The 14,549-nt window shown below is 43.3% G+C and overlaps 1 protein-coding gene across 4 annotated transcripts in view; it reads right to left on the reverse strand.

The window, feature by feature from the left end:
- The window catches only part of LOC130311911 (low-density lipoprotein receptor class A domain-containing protein 1-like), a 45,949-nt gene extending 31,673 nt beyond the window's left edge, over nucleotides 1-14,276 (reverse strand). Inside the window, exons 1-2 of one of the 4 annotated variants that reach the window (XM_056552545.1) lie at nucleotides 11,866-12,143; nucleotides 10,181-10,323 (exon numbers count right to left, since the gene is read on the reverse strand). The gene's annotated coding sequence lies outside the window, so the exon portion shown is untranslated. Of the gene's footprint in view, nucleotides 1-386; nucleotides 1,548-10,180; nucleotides 10,324-11,865; nucleotides 12,144-14,064 lie in introns of those variants that run through there. The other 3 variants (XM_056552548.1, XM_056552549.1, XM_056552546.1) reach the window with 3 other exon arrangements.
- Nucleotides 14,277-14,549: the final 273 nt, after the last annotated feature.

Here is a 14,549-nt window from a genome sequence, read left to right on the forward strand (position 1 = left end):
ACAGGAGTTGTCTTTTTTTCCACTCAACTCCTGCATAACAACTGACACCAGACAGAAAACCAACGGACACTATTCAAAGTCATTGGGACCCATCGGGACCTGTTGGTGCAAAATACCTGTTTAGCTACATTTTGCATCCCTGAACGGAGTCTATGATGGAGTTTCCTGAATGGAGCTCAACACTGATGTGCAATTAGCCGAAGGATGATATTTAATAAAAATGTTGAAACATCCACTGAAAATATGAAGACTTCTGACTGAATGTATCTGATCTATAAAAGTAACATTAAACTGCATTTGCGGGCTACACTGCTGGAAATGTTCCTAGAACAGCTTCTATTAAAACTGAGAAATAAATATGACCAGAAGGGGTGATTCACACATACTATTTCGATGGAGTTTTCACAGCAAAACCTAGTATTAACGTGATAGCCTGGGGGAGTTGGGTGTAGGGAGTGTAGCTGTGCGGTTACTAAAGGGTGTCTGGTTAACCCTTTCTATTCATGACGCTAGGGTGAGGGCTCCTCTGTAATGCTTGTCCTACCATCACCCTTCCCAAGAGCGATAGGGAGGTATAGAATAATTGAATGTCCACAACCGGAGAGTTTGCTGAAAACAGTTGGAACGTTTACTGAAGATTTTATGCAAGCTTCAAAACAGGAACAGTCTCTACATATGCAAATTCTCTTGGAGATTGACAAAGGTTGGGACCTTAAGCAATTTTGAGTCTTTAGATTAATATGCGCTGTTCCCTGGATTTAGGGGATTTAGTTGCGGTCCAGTAGTCAAGCTAGCTTTAGCGGAAATTAGTTTAGAACTCACAGTTTAGTTTTGTGCTGAGGCCGGTAGGTTTTCTGGCCTAGCGTGTCTTTGAAAGTTGCGCAGATCCGTCCTGCTAGTCCGGCATCCACGAGAGCAGCAACCCAAGAGAGCGATAATTGGCTACAGCTCCCTTATATGGGCATGGGCTGGACTAGTGCTAATTGGTCCAATACTGCTGTCAATCACCTTTACATAGGATTATGGGTAATATGTGACCCAAGGACCTCCAAAAGTCCTCTAACATACCATAGAGGATTTAACATGGTCACATGACCGAAGGTCCTGCGACGCTAACAAGGTAAGCATACTATACATTACATTAAATATACATTATTATTAAATATGTACATGTATACATTATAAAATTAGAGTAGAAGAGAGACGACTAGGGGCTGTCCCACCTGGGGGACCCTACCTGAGCGTAGTTACTCTGACTTTGGGGACCACCATACAAGGTACGGTATGCAATACGGTACCGGGACAACACATTAATAACAAACAGACAACAAAAGAACAGAAGTAAATTGTGTCCTATATATTTTGACTCCCTTTTTTGACTGCTAGTTGCATCAAATAACTGCATACAAACTGCATGTGTCAAAATAAATCAGCAAGCAACAGATTTCTGCAATGTAACATCAGGTCAATGTGAGCAAGCATAAAAAAAACAATACAAATATACCCTAATAAAATGATGTCATTGATCAGTCACTAATGTAACTTAGGCTGCTTTCACACTATGAAATTCATCCGTTTTAAAGATCCGTTTGATGTTCCGTTATGAAAACCCTGAAAATCGGCCATTCTCCGTTTTAATCCGTTATAGTCCGTTATGAATAACAGACGTTATTTTGTGACGGGAGAATGAACGGAAGAAATAGTGCATGCATTATTTCTCCTGTTACTATCTTCCGTCACAAAATAACGTCTGTTATTCATAACGGACTATAACGGATTAAAACGGATAATGTAAAAATCCCATAGACTATAATGGGATTTTCTAACGGACGTATGGGATTTTGTAACGGATGTTTAATGGCCGATTTTCAGGGTTTTCATAATGGAACATCAAACGGATCTTTAAAATGGATGAATTTTATAGTGTGAAAGCAGCCTAAGAAACTACAGGTGAATGTATATAGATGAATGTGCTGTGAATTGCAAAATGGTTTCTCCAGGTCTGACAATTTCTTTCATAACAATCGTGTTCTGCGCTAAGCATCAATGTCCTGTGTAAATGTTCAGAAGACATTTACCAGCATATGCCTCTAAGAATGACCACAGGATCAATAAAGATCAACAAAAAGAAATTGATTCATAGCTATAACTGGCCAGATATACTAGAGACTATTCCAGCTACTGCCACATGATATCACGTCTCATCTCCATACATACACTGCATGCGTTTTACTTATAGACGGCAGCTTATTTTCCTGCAATATACTTAAAATCACTATGTACTACTTCATAGACTATATACAGTGGAAATTCTCTGAATTTTCAACAGCATAATTAACATGCTATGGGTTTGACATCTGCTCAGATTTTGTGCAGATTTTTTCTGCAGCATTTGGAGATCTTTTCTTTCCTGTAAATGCTGCAGCAAATGCGATAAGTATGACACTAACCTTAAAGGGGTACTCCACTGGGAAAAAAAAATTCAAAATCAACTGGTGCCAGAAAGTTAAACAGATTTGTAAATGACTTCTATTTAAAAAGCTTAATCCTTCCAGTACTTGTGAGCTGCTGTATGCTCCACAGGAAGTTCTTTTCTTTTTGAATTTCCTTTCTGTCTGACCACAGTGCTCTCTGCTGACACCTCTGTCCATATCAGGAACTGTCCAGAGTAGAAGCAAATCCCCATAGCAAACCTATGCTGCTCTGGACAGTTCCTGAAATGGACAGAGAGCACTGTGGTCAGACAGAAAGGAAATTCAAAAAGATAAGAACTTCCTGTGGATCATACAGCAGCTGATAAGTACTGGAAGGATAAAGATTTTTAAATAGAAGTCATTTACAAATCAGTTTAACTTTCTGGCACCAGTTGATTTAAAAAAAAAATGTTTTCCAGTGGAGTACCCCTTTAATGAAACGTATGCATGCATTTTTGATGGTATTACTACATTGTTAATGTTTCTAGCCATTTTTGAAGTTCTGTGGAGAAGCCTATAAAAACACCTGAAAAATTGCCATCACTAGAGCATGCTGCATTTTATTTCCAAAAACACCACTGTTCAAAAAGAACCTTTATAAAACCCCAAATCAAAATGTTGTTTTATATGGTGACATAGAGGGGGAGATTTATCAAAGGATTTAGACTGCTTTTTCTTTCTAAAATTGTCGCACAGGAAGTCGCAGTCTAAATATGTGTGACTTTTTCGCAACTTTTGCTTTAGAGAATCTTTAGAACATGATGCATTCTAGTCTATTTTAAAAGGAAAAATGCATTGGTGCTGAATTTATCAAAAGCGACTTTTCGGCGACAAGTTACATCGGCTGAAAGTACGCTGAAATGTCAGACCATGCTGGAGCAGGTTTAAATACAGTCTTAGGGTACGTTCACACGCGCGGATTTACACCGTATTTTACGCTGCAAATCTGATGAAGGCCCGCTCTATGCTGGCTTTATATGTGCCTGCTGGTAGCGGCAATACGCCGCTACCAGCAGGCACACTGTGATGTGCAAGTCGCAGTATACTCTCATATCGCGGGAACTCTCTGCCTAGCTCAGAGCAGGGAGAGCGGCCGCGATGTGCGAGTAAGCCGCGCACATCGCTGCAGTGTGTCTGCTCATAGCGGTGTATTGCCGATACCAGCAGGAACATATAAAGAAAGCATAGAGCAGGGCCTTCACTAGCGGATCCGCAGCTAAATACGCTGCGAAAATCCACGCGTGTGAACGTACCCTAAAGCATAGATCCTGAAGTCAGTGCACAGAATCTATCAAGAGCCGTGCGACTTTTAATAAATTAAGCGCACAATATACCGGCCTAACCCTCTGTAATTTGGTCTATATTGATGCGAAACAATCTCCCCCACAGTATATAAGCTTTCACATACCATCTGGCAGCAGCTAAACTCTGTTCAGTACATGAAACCAACCTTAAGGCCAGGTTCACACTATGGAATTTCTGACTGGTATTCCGCTCAGGAATACTGGTAGGAAATTCTGCTGCATGAAACTTAAAGGGGTTATCCAGGAAAAAAACTTTTATATATATATATATATCAACTGGCTCCAGAAAGTTAAACAGATTTGTAATTTACTTCTATTAAAAAATCTTAATCCTTTCAGTACTTATGAGCTTCTGAAGTTAAGGTTGTTCTTTTCTGTCTAAGTGCTCTCTGATGACACGTGTCTCGGGAACAGCCCAGTTTAGAAGCAGATCCCCATAGCAAATCTCTTCTAAACTGGGCGGTTCCCGAGACACGTGTCATCAGAGAGCACTTAGACAGAAAAGAACAACCTTAACTTCAGAAGCTCATAAGTACTGAAAGGATTAAGATTTTTTAATAGAAGTAATTTACAAATCTGTTTAACTTTCCGGAGCCAGATGATATATGAAAACAATTTTTTTCCTGGATAACCCCTTTAACATCAAAGTGTATGGTTTTTTTTTGTGAACCCATTTACACTGAGGAATTTTCTAGTCAGAATTTCCGACAGAAAATTCCTATCAAAAAATTCCACCAGAACATTAAACCTACTCAATATTCTGGCAGAATTCGCTCTACAGTCTATGGGGACGGCAATGTCTGCGTCCAAAGCTTCTTAAAGGGTACTCCTGTGGAAAACTTTTTTTTTTAAATCAACTGGTGCCAGAAAGTTAAACTGATTTGTAAATGACTTTTTAAATTACTATTAAAAGATCTTAATCCTTCCAGTACTTTTTAGGAGCTATATACTACAGAGGAAATGCTTTACTTTTTAGATTTCTCTAATGTCATGACCACAGTGCTCTCTGCTGATCTCTGCTGTCCATTTTAGGAACTGTCCAGAGCAGCATATGTTTGCTATGGGGATTTTCTCCTGTTCTGGACAGTTCTTAAAATGGAAAGAGATGTCAGCAGAGAGCACTGTGGTCATGACATCAGAGAAATCTAAAAAGTCAAGCATTTCCTCTGTAGTATATAGCCCCTAAAAAGTACTGGAAAGATTAAGAGTTTTTAATAGAAGTGATTTACAAATCTGTTTAACTTTCTGGCACCAGTTGATATAAAAAAAAAAAAGTTTTCCACGGGAGTACCCCTTTAACCTCTTAAGGACCCAGGACGTACGGGGACGTCCCCGCACCCTGGGCCTTAAGGACCCAGGACGTCCCCGTACGTCCTGGCGTTTTCCGGTCTCTGCCGCTCGCCGGGCAGAGATCGGAACTGGATGCCTGCTGAAATCCTTCAGCAGGCATCCAGGGCAAACGCCGAGGGGGGCCATGTAGGCCCCCCATGTCGGCGATCGCCGCAAATCGCATGGGAAATCGCCCTTGCGATCTGCGGCGATACCGGGCTGATCGGGTCTCTGGGACCCGACCGCCCGGTAATTTCGCATGATCCCGGCTGTCACAGACAGCCAGGACCATGCTGAAGTATCGGAGCGAGGTGGCAAGCCTGCCACCTCCTCCGATCCCCTGCGATCTGTCGGTTAGTGAACCGACCAATCGCAGGAGGGGGGGCGGTTACTTCCTCCCGTCCTGGCCGGCCCCTGAAAGTCGGGACAGGACGGGAGGAAGACCGGAGGACGCGGCGGGGGACGGGGGAGTGCTGGGGCCCGGCCCCGGTACTTACCTCGTCCCTGAAGACCCGGATCCCGGCGGTGAAGATGGCGGCGGCGGTGACAGGTGAGTAGATCTTCAGCCGCGGTCGGGCCCTTTACAGCAATGCACGTCGCCGTAAAGCGACATGCATTGCTGTAATAGGACCCTGTAAACTACAACTCCCAGCATGCCCAGATGCTGGGAGTTGCAGTTTTGCAACATCTGGAGGTCCACAGTTTTTGGACCACTGTGCCCTTCCAGATGTTGCAAAACTACACATCCTCAGCATGCCCTTACTGTCCAGGCATGCTGGGAGTTGTAGTTCTGTAACATCTGGCCCTTCAGATGTTGCAGAACTACAACTCCCAGCATGCCTGGACAGTTTTGGCATACTGGGAGTTGTAGTTTTGCAACATCTGGAAGGGCACAGATTGGGAACCACTGTATTAGTGGTCTGCAAACTAGTCCTCCAGATGTTGCAAAACTACAACTCCAAGCATGCTGGGAGTTGTAGTTCAGCAACATCTGGCTCTAAAGATGTTGCCGAACTACTACTCCCAGCATGCCTGAGAATGTTTGGGAGTTGTGGTTTTGCAACAGCTGGAGGCACACTGGTTGGGAAACATTGTTTCCTAACTCAGTGTTTCCCAACCCGTGTGCCTCCAGCTGTTGCAAAACCACAACTCCCAAACATTCTCAGGCATGCTGGGAGTAGTAGTTTTGCAACAGCTGGAGGTCCCCCCCCCCCCTGTGAATGTACAGGGTACACTCACATGGGCAGGGGACTTACAGTGAGTATCGGGCTGCAAGTTTGCAATGCAGCAAATTTTGCGCGGCAGCTCAAACTCGCTGTAATCCCCCCGCCCGTGTGACTGTACCCTAAAAACACTACACTACACTAACACAAAATAAAATAAAAAGTAAAAAACACTACATATACACATACCCCTACACAGCCCCCCTCCCTCCCCAATAAAAATGAAAAACGTCTGGTACGCCACTCTTTCCAAAATGGAGCCTCCAGCTGTTGCAAAACAACAACTCCCAGTATTGCCGGACAGCCGTTGACTGTCCAGGCATGCTGGGAGTTTTGCAACAGCTGGAGGCACCCTGTTTGGGAATCACTGGCGTAGAATACCCCTATGTCCACCCCTATGCAAATCCCTAATTCAGGCCTCAAATGCGCATGGCGCTCTTACTTTGGAGCCCTGTCGTATTTCAAGGCAACAGTTTAGGGTCACATATGGGGTATCACCGTACTCGCGAGAAATTGCCTAACAAATCTTGGGGGGCTTTTTCTCCTTTCACCCCTTATGAAAAGGTGAAGTTGGGGTCTACACCAGTATGTTAGTGTAAAAAAAATAAACTTTTTACACTAACATGCTGGTGTTGCCCTATACTTTTCATTTTGACAAGAGGTAAAGGGGAAAAAAGCCCCCCAAAATTTGTAACGCAATTTCTCCCGAGTACGGAGATACCCCATATGTGGGCGCAAAGTGCTCTAGGGGCGCACAACAAGGCCCAGAAGGGAGAGTGTGCCATGTACATTTGAGGTGATTTGCACAGGGGTGGCTGATTGTTACAGCGGTTTTGACAAACGCAAAAAAAAAAAAAACCACATGTGACCCCATTTCGGAAACTACACCCCTCACAGAATGTAATGAGGGGTGCAGTGAGAATTTACACCCCACTGGTGTCTGACAGATCTTTGGAAGAGTGGGCTGTGCAAATTAAAAATGTTGTACAGCCCACTGTTCCAAAGATATGACAGACACCAGTGGGGGGTAAATGCTCACTTTACGCCTTCTTACGTTCCTCAAGGGGTCTAGTTTCCAAAATGGTATGCCATGTGGGGGTTATTTTGCTGTTCTGGCACCATTGGGGCTTCCTAAATGCGACATGCCCCCCGAGCAAAATTTGCTCTCAAAAAGCCAAATATGACTCCTTCTCTTCTGAGCATTGTAGTTCGCCCGTAGTGCACTTCAGGTCAACTTTTGGGGTACCTCCATACTCAGAAGAGATGTGGTTACAAATTTTGGGGGGTATTTTCTGCTATTAACCCTTGCAAAAATGTGAAATTTGGGGGGGAAACACACCTTTTAGTGATTTTTTAAATTTTTTTTTTTACGTATGCAAAAGTTGTGAAACCCCTGTGGGGTATTAAGGCTCACTTTATTTCTTGTTACGTTCCCCGAGGGGTCTAGTTTCCAAAATGGTATGCCATGTGTTTTTTTTTTGCTGTCCTGGCACCATAGGGGCTTCCTAAATGCGACATGCCCCCGAGCAAAATTTGCTCTCAAAAAGCCAAATATGACTCCTTCTCTTCTGAGCATTGTAGTTCACCCATAGTACACCTCAGGTCAACTTATGGGGTACCTCCATACTCAGAAGAGATGGGGTTACAATGTTTGGGGGGTATTTTCTGCTATTAACCCTTGCAAAAATGTGAAATTTGGGGGGAAACACACATTTTAGTGAAATTTTATTTTTATTTTTTTACATATGCAAAAGTCGTGAAACACCTGTGGGGTATTAAGGCTCACTTTATTCCTTGTTACGTACCTCAAGGGGTCTAGTTTCCAAAATGGTATGCCATGTGGGGGATTTTTGCTGTTCTGGCACCATAGGGGCTTCCTAAATGCAACATGCCCCCCAAAAACCATTTAAAAAAAACGTACTCTCCAAAATCCCCTTGTCGCTCCTTCGCTTCTGAGCCCTCTACTGCGCCCGCCGAACACTTTACATAGACATATGAGGTATGTGCTTACTCGAGAGAAATTGGGCTACAAATATAAGTATACATTTTCTCCTTTTTCCCCTTGTAAAAATTCAAAAATTGGGTCTACAAGAACATGCGAGTGGAAAAAAATGGAGATTGTGAATTTTCTCCTTCACTTTGCTGTTATTCCTGTGAAACACCTAAAGGGTTAAAACGCGGACTGAATGTCATTTTCAATACTTTGGGGGGTGCAGTTTTTATAATGGGGTCATTTGTGGGGTATTTCTAAAATGAAGACCCTTCAAATCCACTTCAAACCTGAACTGGTCCATGAAAAATTGTGAGTTTGGAAATTTTGTGAAAAATTGGAAAATTGCTGCTGAACTTTGAAGCCCTCTGGTGTCTTCCAAAAGTAAAAACACGCCAATTTTATGATGCAAATATAAAGTAGACATATTGTATATGTGAATAAAAAAAAAATTATTCGGAATATCCATTTTTCTTACAAGCAGAGAGCTTCAAAGTTAGAAAAATGCAAAATTTTCAAATTTTTCATAAAATTTGGGGATTTTTCACCAAGAAAGGATGCAAGTTACCAAAAAATTTTACCACTAAGTTAAAGTAGAATATGTCACGAAAAAACAATCTCGGAATCAGAATGATAACTAAAAGCATCCCAGAGTTATTAATGTTTAAAGTGACAGTGGTCAGATGTGCAAAAAAAGGCCAGGTCCTGAGGTGTAAAATGGCTGGGTCCTTAAGGGGTTAAGGGTCTATTCACACATACAGTAAGTATTCTGTGCAGATTTTATGTGCAGGATTTCAACCTGTGTTCAGTTTACATTGAAATCTTCAGCAGAAAATCCTGCGCATCAAATCTGTGTGTCAACTCTGTGTGGAATCCCATTGCCTGCACCAGAATTTCAAAGCGGAATTTCAAAGCAGAATTCCACTTGGAAATTCCGTAGTGTAAGCCCAGCCTTATAAGAACAGATTCACACACTGCAGTTCTTAATGCATGTCTTAGTCTAAACAAAGAAGAAACCATGTGAGACATAGAGAAAAACCTTTTCACATCTGCTTCAGGATCCATAATGTACGTAAAAGTCACATTTCTTTTGCCCATATGGTTAAGTTCCCATTTTGTTAAAAGCCTCCATATCAGATTCTGACGAAAGTATCAGGCAAAATATCGAAGCATGATGTAATATTTTGACCGACAAAATGCTGGACACCATGATGGAAGCCTAAAATACCATAATAAAGTCAATGGGGTCCATCGGGTCCAGTTGGTGTCCAGCATGCAGTAGATCCAGCAGGGACCATATTTTATTGTCCTGATTCTATGACAGAGCAGAACAATTTAACTACTAACAGTGATGTGAACCTAGCATAATGGGTCTGTCAGGGGTCCCTATTTTATAGAGTAACATCCCTGTGAGAAGGTCTACTATGGCGGCGGTCTTTTCAAAGAAAATAGTTACAATGCAAATTGTATTGTGGACTGGATAAGGCAGTGTTTTCCAACCAGGGTGCCTCCAGCTGTTGCAGAACTTCAACTCCCAGCATGCCCGGACAGCCAACGGCTGTCCGGGCATGCTGGGAGTTGTAGTTCCGCAACAGCTGGAGGCACCCTGGTTGGGAAACACTGGGATAAGGGGATGGTCTTCTCAAAGCAGTTCAGACTGCTATGAAGCAATGGAAACTTGACTGCAGAAAAATAACCCAATTGTGACAACTAATTAAGAATTAAAGTATTTAGTGTACCTGAAACCTACAGGTATTAACAATGTAACCATTAAAATGAGATTACCATTCGTAACTACCTGTTACACAAGACATGAGGTCTGCAGTCCATTCAGTACATGAAGATATTTACTGTACTCACCTCTATTATATGCGGTATATGTGGAGAGCTGGCATGGCTCGGTGATATTGGAGCTAGCTGAACCTGAACGCTGTCTTTTATCAAGTGCTCCTTGCACAATGCTCCTGAGCTCCTCCCGGATTCTCTCCTTCCTTACTTCTCTTCTTAAGAAAGTGAACACATTGAGACCTATGTTTAGTGGCTGCCCCAGCAACCACACTGTGTGTTCACTTCTAGTAATTGCTGCATATTCTCGTGCCATCTTCACATTGTAAGTCATTCCGATGGCAGCCATTTATTCAAACATTGGTTTCCACTGAAAACAATATTTCAGTTATAGAGTATAGTATGAGGTCTCCATGTACTGAATCTGTATACTCTGTAAACGTCTCATAATCTAGAAATACTTAGCACTAGGTTTAAAGGGGTACTTCGCCCCTAGACATCTTACCCCCAATCTAAAGGTTAGGGGATAAGATGTCTGATCATGGCGGTCCCGCCACTGGGGACCCCTGAGATCTTGGCTGCGGCACTCCAGACATTCAGTGCATGGAGCGAACTTCGCTTTGTGCCGGATGACTGGCGATGCCGGGCGGATCCTCCTGACGTCATGGTCACGCCCCGCTCATGATGTCACGGCCATACCCCCTCAATGCAAGTCTATGGGAGGGGGGAGTGACAGCCGTCATGCCCCTTCCTATAAACTTGCATTGAGGGGGCATGGCAGTGACGTAACGAGTAGTGTTGAGCGGCATAGGCCCTATTCGAATTCGCAATATTTTGCGAATATATGGGCGAATTCGCTAAATTTGCATATTCGTAATATTCACGATTTTGCATATGTGAAAATTTGCATATGGGAACATTAGCATATTAAAATTTGCCCGGCGGTCTCGCACAGTAGTATTAGAGCCTTCTTTAAACCATACAAGCTGGAAGCAGAGAGGGATGATCACTGGGATGTGTATTGTGAAAAAAAAAACGTAATTGCGAATATATAGTGCTATTCGCGAGCAACACTAGTCACGAGCCTCCGGCGCTGCACCCGACGCTCTAAAAGAACAGCGAATGCAGCAGGGAGATCGTGGGGGTCTCCAGCGGCAGGACCCCCGTGATCAGACATCTGATCTCCTATCCTTTGGATAGGGGGTAAGATGTCTAGGAGCGGAGTACCCCTTTAAGGGCTATTCCATGTTGCAGTAAAGGAAATCATTGGTGTCATAACATAGTAGATCTATCACCACAAATACACTGTAAAATTGCAACTTTCCTAGGTCGCAAGTTGTAAAAGTAGTTTTCTAGGTAAGGCTAAGTTGACATTGCTGTTGTGCTCCGTCCCATTCTGCTCCAAAAACGGGTCAGAGCACAACGGACTCCACCGGGTCACCACCAAGCCACGACAGACCCCATTGACTTGAATGGGGTCCGTTGGGGATCCGGTACATTACCGGAGACAAAAAAAAATTGTGAATGCAATATTTTTTTTCTCCACTAAACTCCTGTTATTCTGACAGGCTTGCTGATGTAGCGGAGCTCAACGACAATGAGAGCGAGCCCTAAGACAAATCATTCTGGGGCCCCATCTTTTAAACTGAGTAGACAGAGAATACAAAGTATGTAACTTGTTCCAATGCACCAAATTCTTCCATGCATTACACAGACACATAGACAAGGGAAATATGTTCATGTAGCATCAATGAACCTACCTGTCCTGGCTCTAGCATCACCTCTGGTGCTCTCTCTGGCAGTCGACATTGTTCCATTTTATCCCAATGATGGACCTGCATGTTGCAGGTTATGCAGTGTAGTCAATAAGCAGGGGTGAGCACCAGGCCAAACAGAAACGGTGCTGGGCTAATACCTCCCAACGCCATCATAGTTAAACTTCCTTGGCCCGTCATTGTGGAAAATCCCTTCAACTAGTGTTGCTGATTCCAGTTTATTTCTTCTGTGACCTTACCTGACCTCTGCCTGTAACCTGACCTTGCTTCTTAAACATTGTAAAAAAAACAAGAAAATAGTCAGAAGGGGACAACCCCTTTAAAGTGTCCATTATACTGAGGTCCTAGGGTGATGCTATGGGACTATCCCCACAAGCAGTCTAACTTCCTTCTTCCTCTTCTCAAACTCTCTCTCTTTCTTGCTTGTAGGAGGGGCCAGGAAAAGATAGTCCCCAGGTTAGGGTTCTTTGCAGGAGCTGACTCAACCCCAAGAAGTTGGGAAGAACTTTTCCTGGGAAGAGACGCTTGGCACCTCATCCCTACTTGGCACTCTTCACTAGACTCTTATTATTTCTCAGCCAAGTGTCAACAAGGCAGAGTTGATCTGCTCAAGTCCCACAGCCTGGCACACCTCCTCATCCATTAGTCAAGAAGGGGATGGGAGGTGACACTTACATTTTATAAGGCAATTTTTTAAGTTCTTCAATTACATCAGCTCCAAGAAAAACAGTTTACTTTTCTACCTTAACAGTTACCCAACTGTGTTTCCAGCTCTTAGCAGCAAATATAGCTGACAGATTTCCTTTAAACAAAAGGAACATTCAAGTAAAGCGGTATCTGGCAGCAGCTTCTTCCATTGTCTCTAATAAAAAAAAAACATAAGCAAACTTAGCCAATTGGGCATGTTTATTTGAAAATCTGGAGAAATAGCTGGACGACAGCTAAATCTTAAAGAGGTACTCCACTGCCCCAGCATTCACAGCCACATCTTACGTGTAGGCTTAAATACATTTATTCGGAACATGGTTTTCAAACACTCAGTTTAATACTCTATAGAGAAAAAAAAGTAGCTACTTCTATTTATAATATTCATAAACTCCTAATTACCCCATTTTTAGGAGACTCCCTTAAAAAAATCCTGGGAGATTTTTTCCTGGGAAGAGTCCTTTTCTTGAAAAATAATAATAACTCTTTCCCTAATCCTGAACAACCCTTGAGCAGAGTTAAAGGGAACGTGTCATAAGAAAATGCTCTGGCTGCTCTTATTCAGTCCCTGCCCACCGGCTTACCTTTATGAAGTGACATAAGTAAGAAGCTACATCACGGGTGAGTACTGTCTTTTTATGACTTTCTTTTTTTAAGGTCTTGGCTTGGTTTTCCACAACTACACAATCTGCATCAAAACAAGCGTGGATTCTGGGTTGGATTTACTTCCGCAGCAAATCAGATTTACTGGAACAATCCCTTATTGAGGTTCCATCTTCTTAATATCTTAAAGGGGTACTCCACTGTCCCAGGGTTCACAGCCGCCACACCCATTCCCCTAGACTTGCATTGAGGGAGCGTGGCGTGATGTTACGACATCACAACCCACGCAGCCCACACCCAGCATTCGGAACAAAATGTTCCAAATGTTGGGGCAGCGGAGTACCCCTTTAACACTTCCAAAAAATAAATATATCACCCTCAGAGTAAGCAGCCAAGATATCTGACATGGCTAAAAAGTTGCAGGATGTAACAACAATAAGGGTAAGTTCACACAAGCATTTTACGCTGCGGATCTGCCGCTAAAGGTGGCTTTACATATGCCTGCTCGGATCGACAATACACCGCTACGAGCAGAGACACTGCGATGTGCGAGTCGCAGCGCGCATGCGCGGCGACTTGCACATTGCTTCAGTGTGTCTCCACGTAGCGGTGTAATGCGCAGGCACATGTAAAGCCACCTTTAGCGGCAGATCCGCAGCGTAAAATGCTTGTGTTTAACGACGGATGCACAGTGTAAAATACACTGTGGGTCCGCTCATGTGAATGTCTTCTAAGCTGGCAACATCCCAGACCTGTAGTTCCCAAACTTTTTTGGTTCGGGGCACCCCTCGCAAAAAAAAGTTTTTGCGGGGCACCCCTACCAATTAATATTCAACGCACAACAAAAAATGGCTCAAAAGAAGCAATATACAACACCTATTTATCTGTTAGCTATGTAGAGTACAGTGCTGCTATATGCAGGACTCACAGGTGATGTCTTTTCTGATCTAAGTCGTTTACTTTTCTTTTTCTTCTCCATATGGCCCGGACCGTCATGATGGTTTCCTCCAGCCACAACTCTTTACCGCAGGACCTGCGAAAAAATAAATAAAAATATTAGGCTCCGTACTTTTCCAGCATCATCCTATCTTTTTCCCCACAAATACCTTGTCTCACACACAGTGCCTCCAGCAGCCTCACATACATGCACACAGTGCCTCCAGCAGCCTCACACACACAAATACATCCAGTCTCACACACACACATACAGTCTCCAGCAGCCTCACACACTCACACAGTGCCTCCAGCAGCCTCACACACGCACACAGTGCCTCCAGCAGCCTCACACAGTGCCTATAGCAGCCTTACACCAACAAATATCTCCAGTCACACACACACACACAAATACCTCAGTCACACAC

Source organism: Hyla sarda, unplaced genomic scaffold, assembly GCF_029499605.1.
Source record: "Hyla sarda isolate aHylSar1 unplaced genomic scaffold, aHylSar1.hap1 scaffold_1694, whole genome shotgun sequence".
NCBI lineage: Eukaryota > Metazoa > Chordata > Amphibia > Anura > Hylidae > Hyla > Hyla sarda.